Below are 11,985 nucleotides of genomic sequence, written 5' to 3'. Positions count from 1 at the left end.
TGATCTCCAAGAGGGAATTTCTTGGGACGGTGGGCTACTGCAGGCTGTGGATGCTACCTTCACGGAGATGGCACAACCTCTCTACGAACTGGCTAAGGGAGGACTCACTATGGTAGAGTGTGGACAGCTGAGGCAGAAGGAGCATTTCGGGAATTACAAAGAGCATTACTGTGTGCCCCAGCATTGGTCATCCCAGATGTTACCAAGCCCTTCCACTTGTATGTGAAGGCAGGGCTGACTAAAGAAGTTTTGACTCAGACTCTAGGGCATGGTGAAGGCCAGTGGTCTATCTTAGCAAGAAACTAGACCCAGTAGCAGCTGGGTTCCCTCCTTGCCTCCGCATAATTGCTGCAACAGCCCTCCTGGTTAAGGATGCGAGTAAATTAACTTTGGGCCAAAATCTTGTTATAACCACCACACACGCGATTAAGGGCCTTCTCCGGACTCCACTAGACCGATGGATGACGAACGCCCAAGTAATGGGGTATCAGGGCCTTCTCCTCAATGAACCAAAAGTGGCCTTCCGACCCCCAGCAGTGCTAAATCCAGCCACACTGCTGCCAGAAGAGCTAGCTGACCATCCACACGACTGTGGGGAGGTCTTAACCCAAGTCACAGGAATAAGGCCGGATCTCAGAGACACTCCCCTCCCGGATGCGGAAATTACTCTGTTCACAGAAGGGAGTAGTTACATGGTCAGTGGAAAAGAGGTATGCGGGGGCTGCAATGGTTTCTCCTGGGCAGAGACTCTAAATGTCAGCCCTGCCACATAGGATCTCGGTGGAAAAGCAAAGCTGATGCATTCACCAAGGCACTACAGATGGCCGAGGCCACAGGCACTAACTGGAAACTACAGTGTGCCTACTGGCCCCAGAGCTCTGAGCAAGGAGAATGAACCAGACTCTCGAAAAGACCCTGCTGACCATAGACTGAAACTAAGACTAAAGAAACTGTGAGTGTATTGTTGCTATACTAAAGAAAATTGGGGCGATAAAATGTTAGTCTTATATGTTCAATATAAGGTAGAACCATCTGAAAAGTCAAGGATTTGACTAATCTCCAAAGAAAAGGGGGGAATGTAAGGGTCTGCCCCTCCCAGAGGAACTTGCTTGTGGACCCTGAATGTAAGGGTGGGGCAGACTGCGTGGAGACATCCAATCAGTAAGCCGTATGTATATCCACTGGGAAAGTTGGAATATAATTGGCCACCTGTGTAGGGGCGGGGCTTAACCACCCCCATAAAGGTTGCTCTGCCAGGCTGTCAAGGGGGGGGCTGCTGCAGGAGAGCCGGGGCTGCTGCAGGAGGGCCAGGGGCTGCTGCAGGAGAGCAGCGGCTGCTACAGGAGGGATGGAGTCGGCGGAGAGCGGTGAAGTCCGCGGAGAGCGGTGAAGTGCGCGGAGAGCGGTAAAGTCCGCGGAAGGCGGTGAAGTCGGCGGAGAGCGGTGAAGTGGAGCGGAGAGCGGTGGAAGTCGCAGAAGAGCAGGGGAGTCAACGGTGTATAGAAGAGCTGTAACAGCTCTTGTAAGAGCTATAACCGCGTTTGGCGGTCCAGCCTCCAGCCTCTGGCGGCCCCGAGCGCCGCCGCCTGCAGCCTCAGGCGGCGGCCCTGAGCGCTGCCGCCTCCAGCCTGCAGCCTCCGGGGGCGGCCCCGAGTGCCGCCGCCTGCAGCTTCCAGCCTCCGGCGGCAGCCCCGAGCGCCGCCGCCTCCAGCCTCCGGCGGCGGCCCCGAGCGCCGCCGCCTGCAGCCTGCAGCCTCCAGCCTCCAGCCTCCAACGGCGGCCCAGCAGTCCAGTTGTCAGCGGTCCCTCGACGCCTGCGGTCCTGAGACATCTGCGGTCCAGTTGTCAGCGGTCCCTCGACGCCTGCGGTCCTGAGACATCTACGGTCCAGTTGTCAGCGGTCCCTCGACGCCTGCGGTCCTGATGCCTACACACCCTAGATGCCAGCAGTCGGTCCTGACACCTGCAGCCCCTAGATGCCAGTGGTCTGGAGGCGTGAGCAGCCCTGAGATGCCAACGGCCCCTAGACACCAGCAGCCTCACTGCAAAATGCCTCGCCACCCCGAACCACAAGTGGCCTTGTCCGCAGTGGTGGCTTCCTCCGGGTGGAAGCCTGGTCAGAGTAGCATCGTGGGGAGCAGAGTCTGTGTCATCTGGGTTGTCCTCCTTGTCATTGTTGCTTCTTCGTCATTGGGAGTGGCCTCATCCAGGAAATGGTCTTGTCCAGAACAGCCTCTTCTTGGGAGCGGCCTTGTCCGGGGAGCAACTTCATTGAGCAGTGGCCTTGTCTTGGGAGCGGCCTCTTCTTGGGAATGGCTCCAATCATGGAGCCGCCTCATCTGCAGAGCAGCAGCGTCATCTAGAGCGGCCTCGTCCAGAGTGGCCTTCTTGGAAGTGACCTTGTTGGGTTTATCGTCACCGCCTTTTCGTAAGAGGTAGCTCTGACCGGTAGTTTGATTCCTGATGCTTGGCGCGAAATAAAGTTTTGCTTGACCTTCGCTTTGTATCAGTCTCGTTCCTTTGATCACGGACCCTAACACTCGTAATTTGTACAGTTGTTGCCAATGGAATGGTCAGAATACCCTTGGAGAAGGCATGCACAGTCCTGAGGTGTCACTCCAGGGGCCCCAGCCTGGAGGGTGTGTGGGCCAGGGCTGTGGGGACAGAAGTCTGAAAACATAAACTTGGCTTATGTTTCGGGACGTAGGTATGATAGGCAGAATCTACAGATTGTGAGGAGAACTCTTTGGGATATGAACAAAGGGCTGGAGTGAGGCACTTGCTCAGGCTTTTGTCTCAGGATTTTGTGTCAACAATGGCCGTGGAATGTCGAGGTGGCCTCATGGGCCATGGATGACTCTCCATCTCCGGGGATTTGGTCCGATCTCAGGAGGTTGGGGTGATTATCTGGGATGGGAGGAGTCCGTTCTGTTTTTTTACCGCAGGTTTCTCACCAAAAGAGAGATTCCAGAGCAGAGCCCTGGGGAGGGGCAAATGGACAAACTGACCTCTGATTAAGAAAGGGGGACTAGGGGCATGGCAAGCCCCATATGCGGCTCTTGGTCCAGCCACTGACAGGCCTTACTTGAGGACAGGACTCACGCTGAGGGTCACAATGCGTGTTTGTGTCCAATGCAGCTCTCACACAAGGGTGGGGCCTCATGGGCCATGCTGGTTTCTCCTACACTGAACGTTGGAAAACATGCCAACCATTAGGATTCTTGCCACGGGGAAAGAGGAGTTCCGATTTCTGCATCACGTTCACCCCTGGGCCTTGACTGGAGTTAAGGTCTAGGTTCTGAAGTCTGAAAAACGAGGTTGGGAAGAGATGACGACATAAGGCCATGGCGGGTCTGATGTACTCAGTGTGCGGCCAGCTGTCTGGGTGTCGGCCGGGAAGTCCGGGCTCAGGCTGTGTCAGACAGGGCATTAGTGCTCAGGGTAGACTGTATAATTGGGGTACAGTAGAGTGGCGTGCAGGTTTATCCTCATTTGGTGTTTCTGGGTAGCCCCATAGGGAAATGTTTATCTTCTGGAGTGCAGGCAGAGTGCTGCATTGTGGCTCCGGAATTGCCATCCTGAGGGCTTGTGGGCCAAGAGTGTGAGGACGGAAGTCAGGCAACACAAGTTAGGCGTAGGTTTGGGGGTGAGTGCACGGCAGGCACACTCTGCAGAGCAGAATCGAGATCTCGTGCATCTGAAGTCAGGAAGAGGATCAGACGTTGGCTCAGGTTGGAGTTTCTGTCCATGACGGCCCCTTCATGAAGGGGGAGGGGCATCATGAGACCATGGAAGTTTTCCCACGACGGGAGTTGTGAGATTCTCCAAACCTCAAGTATTCCTTCTGCAGGACAATTGAGACCTGTTGGATGGCTCCAGGACATCCCATAGGGATGACTCCAGAGCAGGGTTCTAAGAATGGATGCCAGGGCTGCCCGCCTCTCATTCCAATTTTCTCCTTACGATAATACAGGTTCAATCTGCTGCCTCTGGGAGAGCAACTGAGGGTGCTGAGTTAAAACGGACTCACCTGCGGATGGGTCCTAATGTGGGTGTGTGTCCATGGGCACCTTGGAATGGGGCGGTGACAGCAGGGTCCTGAAGGTTTCTACTAACCAGAGGTTTTGACACAACTCCCACGTGCTAGTTATCCATATGGAGACGAGATTTGTTCTGATGAGTGCCACAGTAAAGCCGCATACACGGCTATTAGAAACCAGGCCTCTGAGGAGAGATGGCTGGAAATCAAAACAATGAATCTGATGAGGTCCTACGGGCCTGTCCAGTTCAAACTTCTACTCTGGGGATGTCTGTCTCCGGGTCTGAGTTGAGGTAGTTGCTTAGCTGGTGGCAGAAAGCCCTATTTGTCCCGGGCGGCCTACACTCTTAGTTAAGCCTTGGGGATGTGAGAGATTTCTCCTAATTTGTTGTGATTGACGTCACCACGATATTCCACTGCCATTGTTGACACAAAATCCAGACAAAAACCTCCATGGCCTCGTGATCACCCCCCCCATTCATGAAGGGGCCATAATGGACAGAAACTCCAACTTGAGCCTAAGTCTGAACCTCGCCCTGACTTCAGATGCACGAAATACCGATTCAGATCTTCAGAGGGTGCCTGCCATGCCTTCGCCCCAAAACCTATGCCTAACATGTGTTCTCAGACTTCTGTCCTCACACTCCTCACCCACAAGTCATCCAGTTTAGGAATTCAGGAGCCAGAATGCAGCACTCTGCCTGCCCTCCAGAAGAAAAACTTTGCCATTGGGGCTACCCAGAAATGCCAAATGAGGATCAACCTGCACAGCACTCGAATGTACCCCAATTATGCAATCTACCCTGGGAACTAATGCCCTGTCTGACAGAGGCTGAGCCTGAACCTCCCCAGCAACACCCGACAGCTGGCTCCACACTGAGCACATCGGACCTGACATGGCCTTAGGTCATCATCTCTTCACAACTTCGGTTTTCAGACTTCAAAACCTAGACCTTATCTCCAATCATTGCCCAGGGGTGAATGAGAAGCAGAAATCGGAACTACTACTTCCCCATGTCAAGAATACATGTGGTTGGCATGTTGTCCAATATTCAGTGTAGGAGAAACCAGTGTGCACCATGAGTCCCCGCCCATGATAGAGCCCAACGAGGGTATAAACACGCATTGTGACCCTCATCGTGACTTCTGTCCTCAAGGAAGGCCTCTCAGCGGCTGGAAGATTAGAAGGCATATTGTGCTTGCCATGCCCCTAGGCTCCAATTTTTAACCCGATTTCTGGTTGTCCAGTCGCCCCTCCCCAGGGCTCTGCTCTGGAATCCCTCTTTTGGTGGGACACCTGTGTTAACAAAACTGAAAGGACTCCTCCCATCCCACACATTGACCAAAAACAATTGGGATCAGGCCAAATCCACACAGGGAAAGATTCGTCCAAAGCCCATGAAGCTTCCCCGACATTCCACAGACATCGTTGACACAAAATCCAGAGACAAAAGCCTGAGCAAGTGCCTCACACTCGCCATTTTTTCATATCTCGAAGAATTCTCCTCACGGGCTGTAGATCGAGCCTGCCAAAACTACATCCCCAAACCTAAGCTGAGTTTCTGTTTTGAGACATCTATCCCCACAGTCCTGGCCCACACACCCTCCAGGCTGGGGCCTCTGGAGCCACACATCATGTCTGTGCCTGCCCACTCCACAGAAATTCTGCACATTCCGTTCTCCATAATCGTAAAAATTAGGAGAAACCTCCAAAGTCCCTGAGGCCATCCAATAGTGTAGGCAAACCAGACAAACAGAGTTGGTCTGACAACAACTGAGGTACTACCTCCACTCATACCATAGACAGATGTGACCAGAGAAGAAGATTGAAGTAGACAGGCCCCTAGGCCCTAATCAGATCCATTGCTGTGGTTTCCAGGTATCTCTCCTCAGAGGCCTGGTTTCCAATACAAGCATAAGGGGATTTCCTGAGGCACCAATTAGAACAAATCTTGCCTCCACATGGGAAACTTGCCCTTCGGAGCTGTCTCAAAATCTCGGTTAGGAGAATCCTTCAGGGCTCCAGCGCCACCGCCCTATTCCAAGGACCCCATGGACACAAATCCACCTGAGGTCCCATCCACAGGAGATTCCATTTCATTTCAAACCCCTTGGTTGCTCCCCCAGAGCCAGCAGAACGAACTTGTCTTGTCACTAGGAGACAATTGAAATGCGAGGCCAGCTGCCCAGGCATCCATCCTTAGATCTCTGCTCTGGTGATGTACCATATGGGACGTCCTGGAGCCATCCAACTGGTCTCAAATGTCCTGCAAAAGTAATCCTTGCGTTTTGGAGCATCTCACAACTCCCATCGTGGTAAAACCTCCATGGCTTTGTGATACCCCCTCCTCTTTGTTAAGGGGAAATCATGGACAGGAACTCCAACCTGAGCCAATGCCTGATTCTCGCCTTGACTTCAGATGCATGAGATCTCGATTCAGCTCTGCAGAGTGTGCCGGCCTTGCCCTTGCCCTGAAACCTATGTTTAGCTTGTGTTCTCAGATTTCCATCCTCACACTCCTGGTCCCCAAGCCCTCAAGTTTGGCAATTCTGGACCCACAATGCAGCACTCTGACTGCCCTCTGACTGCATCTCTAGAAGAAAAATGTTGCCCTATGGCGCTTACCAGACACCCCAAATGAGGATAGACCTACAAGGCACTCTACTGTACCCATATTATATAGTCTTAACTGGGCACTAATTCACTGTCTGACACAGCCTGAGCCCGGACCTCCTGACCAACACCCAGAGAGCTGACCACACACTGAGCACATTGGACCCGCAATGGCCTTAGCTCGTCATCTCATCCCAACCTAGCATTTCAGGATTCAGAACTTAGACCTTAACTCAGAACCCTGCCAAGGGGGGAACATGATGCAGAAATCAGAAGTCCTCCTTACCCATGGCAGAAACCCTGTGGTTGGCATGTTGTCCAATGTTCAGTGTAGGAGAAACCAGTGTTCACCATGAGGCCCGCCCATGCTTGAGTACTGTGAGGGCAAAAACACGCATTGTGACCCCGAGCCTGAGTCTTGTCTACCAGAAATTCCTCTCAGTGGCAGTACCATTAGACATCATAATGGGCTTGCCATGCCCCTAGGCCCCAAATTTCACCAGATTGATACAAAGCGAAGGTCAAGCAAAACTTTATTTTGCGCCAAGCATCAGGAATCAAACGACCGGTCAGAGCTACCTCTTACGAAAACGCAGTGACGATGATTCCAGCAAGGTCACTTCCAAGAAGGCCACTCAGGACGAGGCCGCTCTAGATGACGCTGCTCCGCAGATGAGGCTGCTCCATGATTGGAGCCACTCCCAAGAAGAGGACACTCCCAAGACAAGGCCACTGCTCAATGAAGTTGCTCCCCGGGCAAGGCCGCTCCCAAGAAGAGGCCGTTCTGGACAAGACCACTTCCTGGATGAGGCCACTCACAACGACAAAGAAGCAACGATGACAGCAGCAATGACAAGGAGGACAACCTGGATGACACAGACTCTGCTCCCCACGATGCTACTCTGACCAGGCTTCCACCCGGAGGAAGCCACAACTGCTGACAAGGCCACTTGTGGTTCGGGGTGGCGAGGCATTTTGCAGCGAGGCTGCTGGTGTCTAGGGGCCGTTGGCATCTCAGGGCTGCTTGCACCTCGGGACCGCTGGCATCTAGGGGCTGTAGGCATTGGGACCGCTGACCACTGGACCACTGGCATCCAGGGACTGCAGATGTCAGGACCGCCGACCACTGGACGGCTGGCGTCCAGGAGCTGTAGGCGTCGGGACCGCTGACCGCTGGACCTCTGGTGTCTCGGCAGCTTGGGGTTGCTGAAGGCAGGGCCGCCAGAGGCTGCAGGCTGCAGGCGGCGGCTTGGGGCCACCGGAGGCGGGACTGCCGGAGGTTGGTCTGCGGGCAGTGGCTCGGGGCCGCTGGAGGCTGGAAGCTGCGGTTGGTGGCTCAGGGCCGCAGGAGGCTAGAAGCTGCGGGCGGCGGCTCGGGGCCACCCCAGGCGGGACCGCTGGAAGCTGGAAGCTGCAGGTGGCTGGAGACTGCAGGTGGCGGCTCGGGCCGGCGGGAGGCGGGACCGCCGGAGGCGGGGCCTCAGGTGGCCGCTCGAAGCTGCAGGCGGCGGCTCGGGGCCACCCGAGGCTGGAAGCTGTGGGCAGCGGCTTGGGGCCGTCGGAGGCTAGACCGCCAGAGTCGGTTATAGCTCTTACAAGAGCTGTTACAGCTCTTCTATTCACCGTTGACTCCCCTGCTCTCCGCCGACTCCACCACTCTCCGCCGACTCTCCGCTGACTCTCCTGCAGCCGCCCCGTGACAGCCTGGCAGAGTAACCGTTATGGGGGTGGTTGAGCCCTGCCCCTACACAGGTGGCCAATTGAATTCCAATTTCCCCAGTGGATATACATACACCTCACTGATTGGATGTCTCCACTCAGTCTGCCCTACCATTACATTCAGGGTCCACAAACAAGTTCCTCTGGGAGGGGCTGACCCTTACATTCCCCCCTTTTCTTTGGAGATCAGTCAAATCCTTGACTTTTCAGATAGTTCTATCTTATATTGAACATATAAGACTAACATTTTATGGCCCCAATTTTCTTTAGATTAGCAACAATAAACTTAGAATTTTTTAGTCCATGTTCAGCTGGGTCTGTGGGCTGCCGCTCCCATCTGGGGGGCATCCTTACTCTCGGCTCATTTGACGTGACCTGCATGAACCTAGGCCCTAATGCCTTCTACTTTTACTGCCGTGGGGGTGGTTAGGATAACAGTAAGTTGTCCCTTCCAGCGAGGCTTCAAATTCCCCACTTGATAGTGATGTATCCAAAGCAAGTCCCTGGGATGTGGTTCCACCACTGTCTCTGTCCCAGTGCGGGCAGTTTAGATCCGTTCCTTTTAAGACAGGCTGTAATGCCTGCAGTGACTGGGGTATAGACTGATCAGTCATTTCTGCTAGGGCAACCTCCTGTAGCCTAGGACAGAGCGAGGGAGGGTTCCTCCCAAACATTATTTTAAATGGGGTCACCTTGTTTAAATATGGTGTACATCGTGCCCTGAGGAGAGTAAAAGGAAGGAGATTTTCCATCCACTGCCAGCCTCCAGAATTAACTTTGTCAAGGTCTCTTCGAGAGTCTGGTTCATTCTCTCTTCTTGCTCAGAGCTCTGGGGCCAGTAGGCACACTGTAGTTTCCAGTTAGTGCCCGCGGCCTCGGCCATCTGTAGCGCCTTGGTGAATGCAATCAGCTTTGCTTTTCCACCGAGATCCTATGTGGCAGGGCTGTCATCCAGAGTCCCTGCTCAGGAGAAACTATTGCAGCCCCCACATATCTCTTTTCCACTGACCATGTAACTAATCCCTTCTGTGAACAGAGTCATTTCCGCATCCGGGAGGGGAGTGTCTCTGAGATCCGGCCTTATTCCCGTGACTTGGGTTAGGACCTTCCTGCAGTTGTGTGGGAGGTCAGCCAACACCTCTGGTAGCAACATGTCTGGATTTAGCACTGCCAGGGGCTGGAAGATCACTTTTTTTTTTTTTTTCGTTCAGGAGGAGGGCCTGATACCTCATCACTCGGGCATTTGTCACCCACCGGTCTGGTGGAGTCCGGAGAAGGCCCTTGATAACGTGGGTGATGATCAATATGAGATTTTGACCTAGAGTCAATTTGCATGCATCCTTGACCAGGAGGGCCATGGCAGCAATTATGCAGAATCAAAGGGGGAACCCAGCTGCTACTGGATCTAGTTTCTTGCTAAGATAGGCCACTGGCCTTCACCAAGGCCCTAGAGTCTGAGTCAAAACTTCTTTAGTCAGCCCTGCCTTTTCATCCACATACAAGTGGAAGGGCTCGGTAACATCTGGGATGACCAATGCTGGGGCACACAGTAAGGCTCTTTGTAATTCCCGAAATGCTCCTTCTGCCTCAGCTGTCCACACTCTACCACAGTGAGTCCTCCCTTAGCCAGTTCGTAGAGATGTTGTGCCATCTCCGTGAAGGCAGCATCCACAGCCTGCAGTAGCCCACCATCCCAAGAAATTCCCTCTTGGAGATCAAAGAGAAAGCAACCGGTATTCCCTGGCAGTCTTCCATCCAAGTACTAACCAGGCCCGACCCTGCTTAGCTTCCGAGATCAGATGAGATCGGGTGCGTTCAGGGTGGTATGGCCGTAGACAATCATAAGGTTCTTACCCGATATTCTCAGATGAGTGTACGCGACACCCTATGTAACATGGAACCATCCTCCCCTTGCTGGAGGAAGCTGAACTTTCTCATACCCTACTGTTAACTTAATCTGTCCAGGCTTGGTTAGCTACCATATCTCTCTCTCTCTACTTTACAGTTATGTTGGCCCCCGGCCTTCTTGGGCTTCTGATGCCTTGTGGTCATACCCATTATGTACAAAGGAGGAGGTAGTGGAGGGTTTCCAAGTGCTTGGAACAGAATGATGTTTCAGACAGATGGACATGTCGTTCAAAGATGCAGAGGCTGCAGAGAGCCAGCATATTCAGAAACGTGCCAGCAGCTGCACGTGTATCAATCAGGACAGGTCCCTGGAAGCCTCCGATGACCAAGATTTGAAGCCTTGACTCCTGAGCTCCTCTCATGGGCCCTTGTGTGACCCATCGAGTCCAGACATCAGAGAAGAGGGACGAGCAGCTCATGGAGCTTCAGAGAGTTTTATTCGTCTTGGAAGATGGCTTCCTAGACTCAAAGTGGACCCTCAGGCTCTCGTTTTTCTAGGTCTGAAAGCCAACACAGAGGTGCTGAGCAGAGTCCAAATTCATTGCACAGAATTTCCCCTGTTCCATCTCCCATATTCTGGGTGGAGGAGCCCAGAGAGGACAGCTGTGGTCTGCTCTGCCATTGGAGCAGGGCTGTCCCTGGATGCTGTCCTGCTCGCGTCCCTCATGGGAACTTAGGAGTGTCTTATCTAAGGTCTGTCCGTATAAACCCTGGACCAGGCTACTCCATGGAGTAGATGACCGTTATGCCATATGAAGCCCTGCAAGATTCAGGGTGCAGTCCATTCAGACTCCATAGTGGAAGCGGTGGAGCCATAGAGATACATTCACACAGTCAGGCACTCTCCAGATTCAAACAGGTTGGACATCCTCCCCTTTGGGTATCCCTGGCTAATGGGAGGTGATCAGTCTCCCCTTCCATTCTTTTACGAGTGGATTTAGCTCCGACAGTGGCCTCAGGGCTGTTTTTCTCTCTTTTTACATATCTCCTACTTTTTACATATAGAGTTGCTTTTCTCATTTCCATCAGCCTTAATTACACTTAACAGAATTTTGTAATCTTAGAAATACCTTAACCTCTACTTAAGACTAAATATAAACCAATGGTGAGTTGTTACAACAGAATTCTTTAGATGGCAAATTTATCAATCAGTTAAGCACAGAACATGTTCACCAGCAGATTTAAAAAGTACAAACCCAGTTCCAGCAAACAGCACCCTAGCATTTCATCCGATTTGGTTAGGATCTAGATGTCCAACAAATTTAACTCCATTTTTCATTCAAGCAACCCTTCACAGTTTCAGGTTACCAAAGACTTCGGAAGCCACTTTAACAATTACTCATTAAACCCTTGAAACAGACAGTTAATCATCAGCCCAGCCATCCCTTCGCCAACAGACCTCATGTTCCACCTGGGCCCATTCCACTTCAGATGCCATGCTTTCCCTGCCAGCAAGGGAGAGGGGCCAGGCATTCCACGTCGCGCCAGAGAAGGCAAGGAATTCCCCAAAACAAAAGAAGTTTCGGCAGCTGCTTGGGAATATTCCTTAAAGTCTCTGTCTCGAGGTCGGTTCATCCCACAGTACCAGTTCTGCTTACCAAAAGTGGCCCACTAGGCACTCATATTCCATGCCCAGCTCTAATGAGCATCAGCATTGGACACCTTAACCCGGCATTTGACTAACTCCAGGTGGCTCGTTATAGCC

At 52.8% G+C, this 11,985-nt stretch overlaps 1 pseudogene; it reads right to left on the bottom strand.

The window, feature by feature from the left end:
* Positions 1–10,090: 10,090 nt before the first annotated feature.
* Positions 10,091–10,209, bottom strand: LOC122903821 (annotated as a pseudogene).
* Between the last annotated feature and the right edge of the window lie 1,776 nt (positions 10,210–11,985).

The sequence above is a fragment of the Neovison vison genome, chromosome 3 (genome assembly GCF_020171115.1).
Source record: "Neovison vison isolate M4711 chromosome 3, ASM_NN_V1, whole genome shotgun sequence".
NCBI lineage: Eukaryota > Metazoa > Chordata > Mammalia > Carnivora > Mustelidae > Neogale > Neogale vison.
Note: the sequence above shows the minus strand (reverse complement) of the source record. Positions and strands in the feature narration are given on the sequence as shown.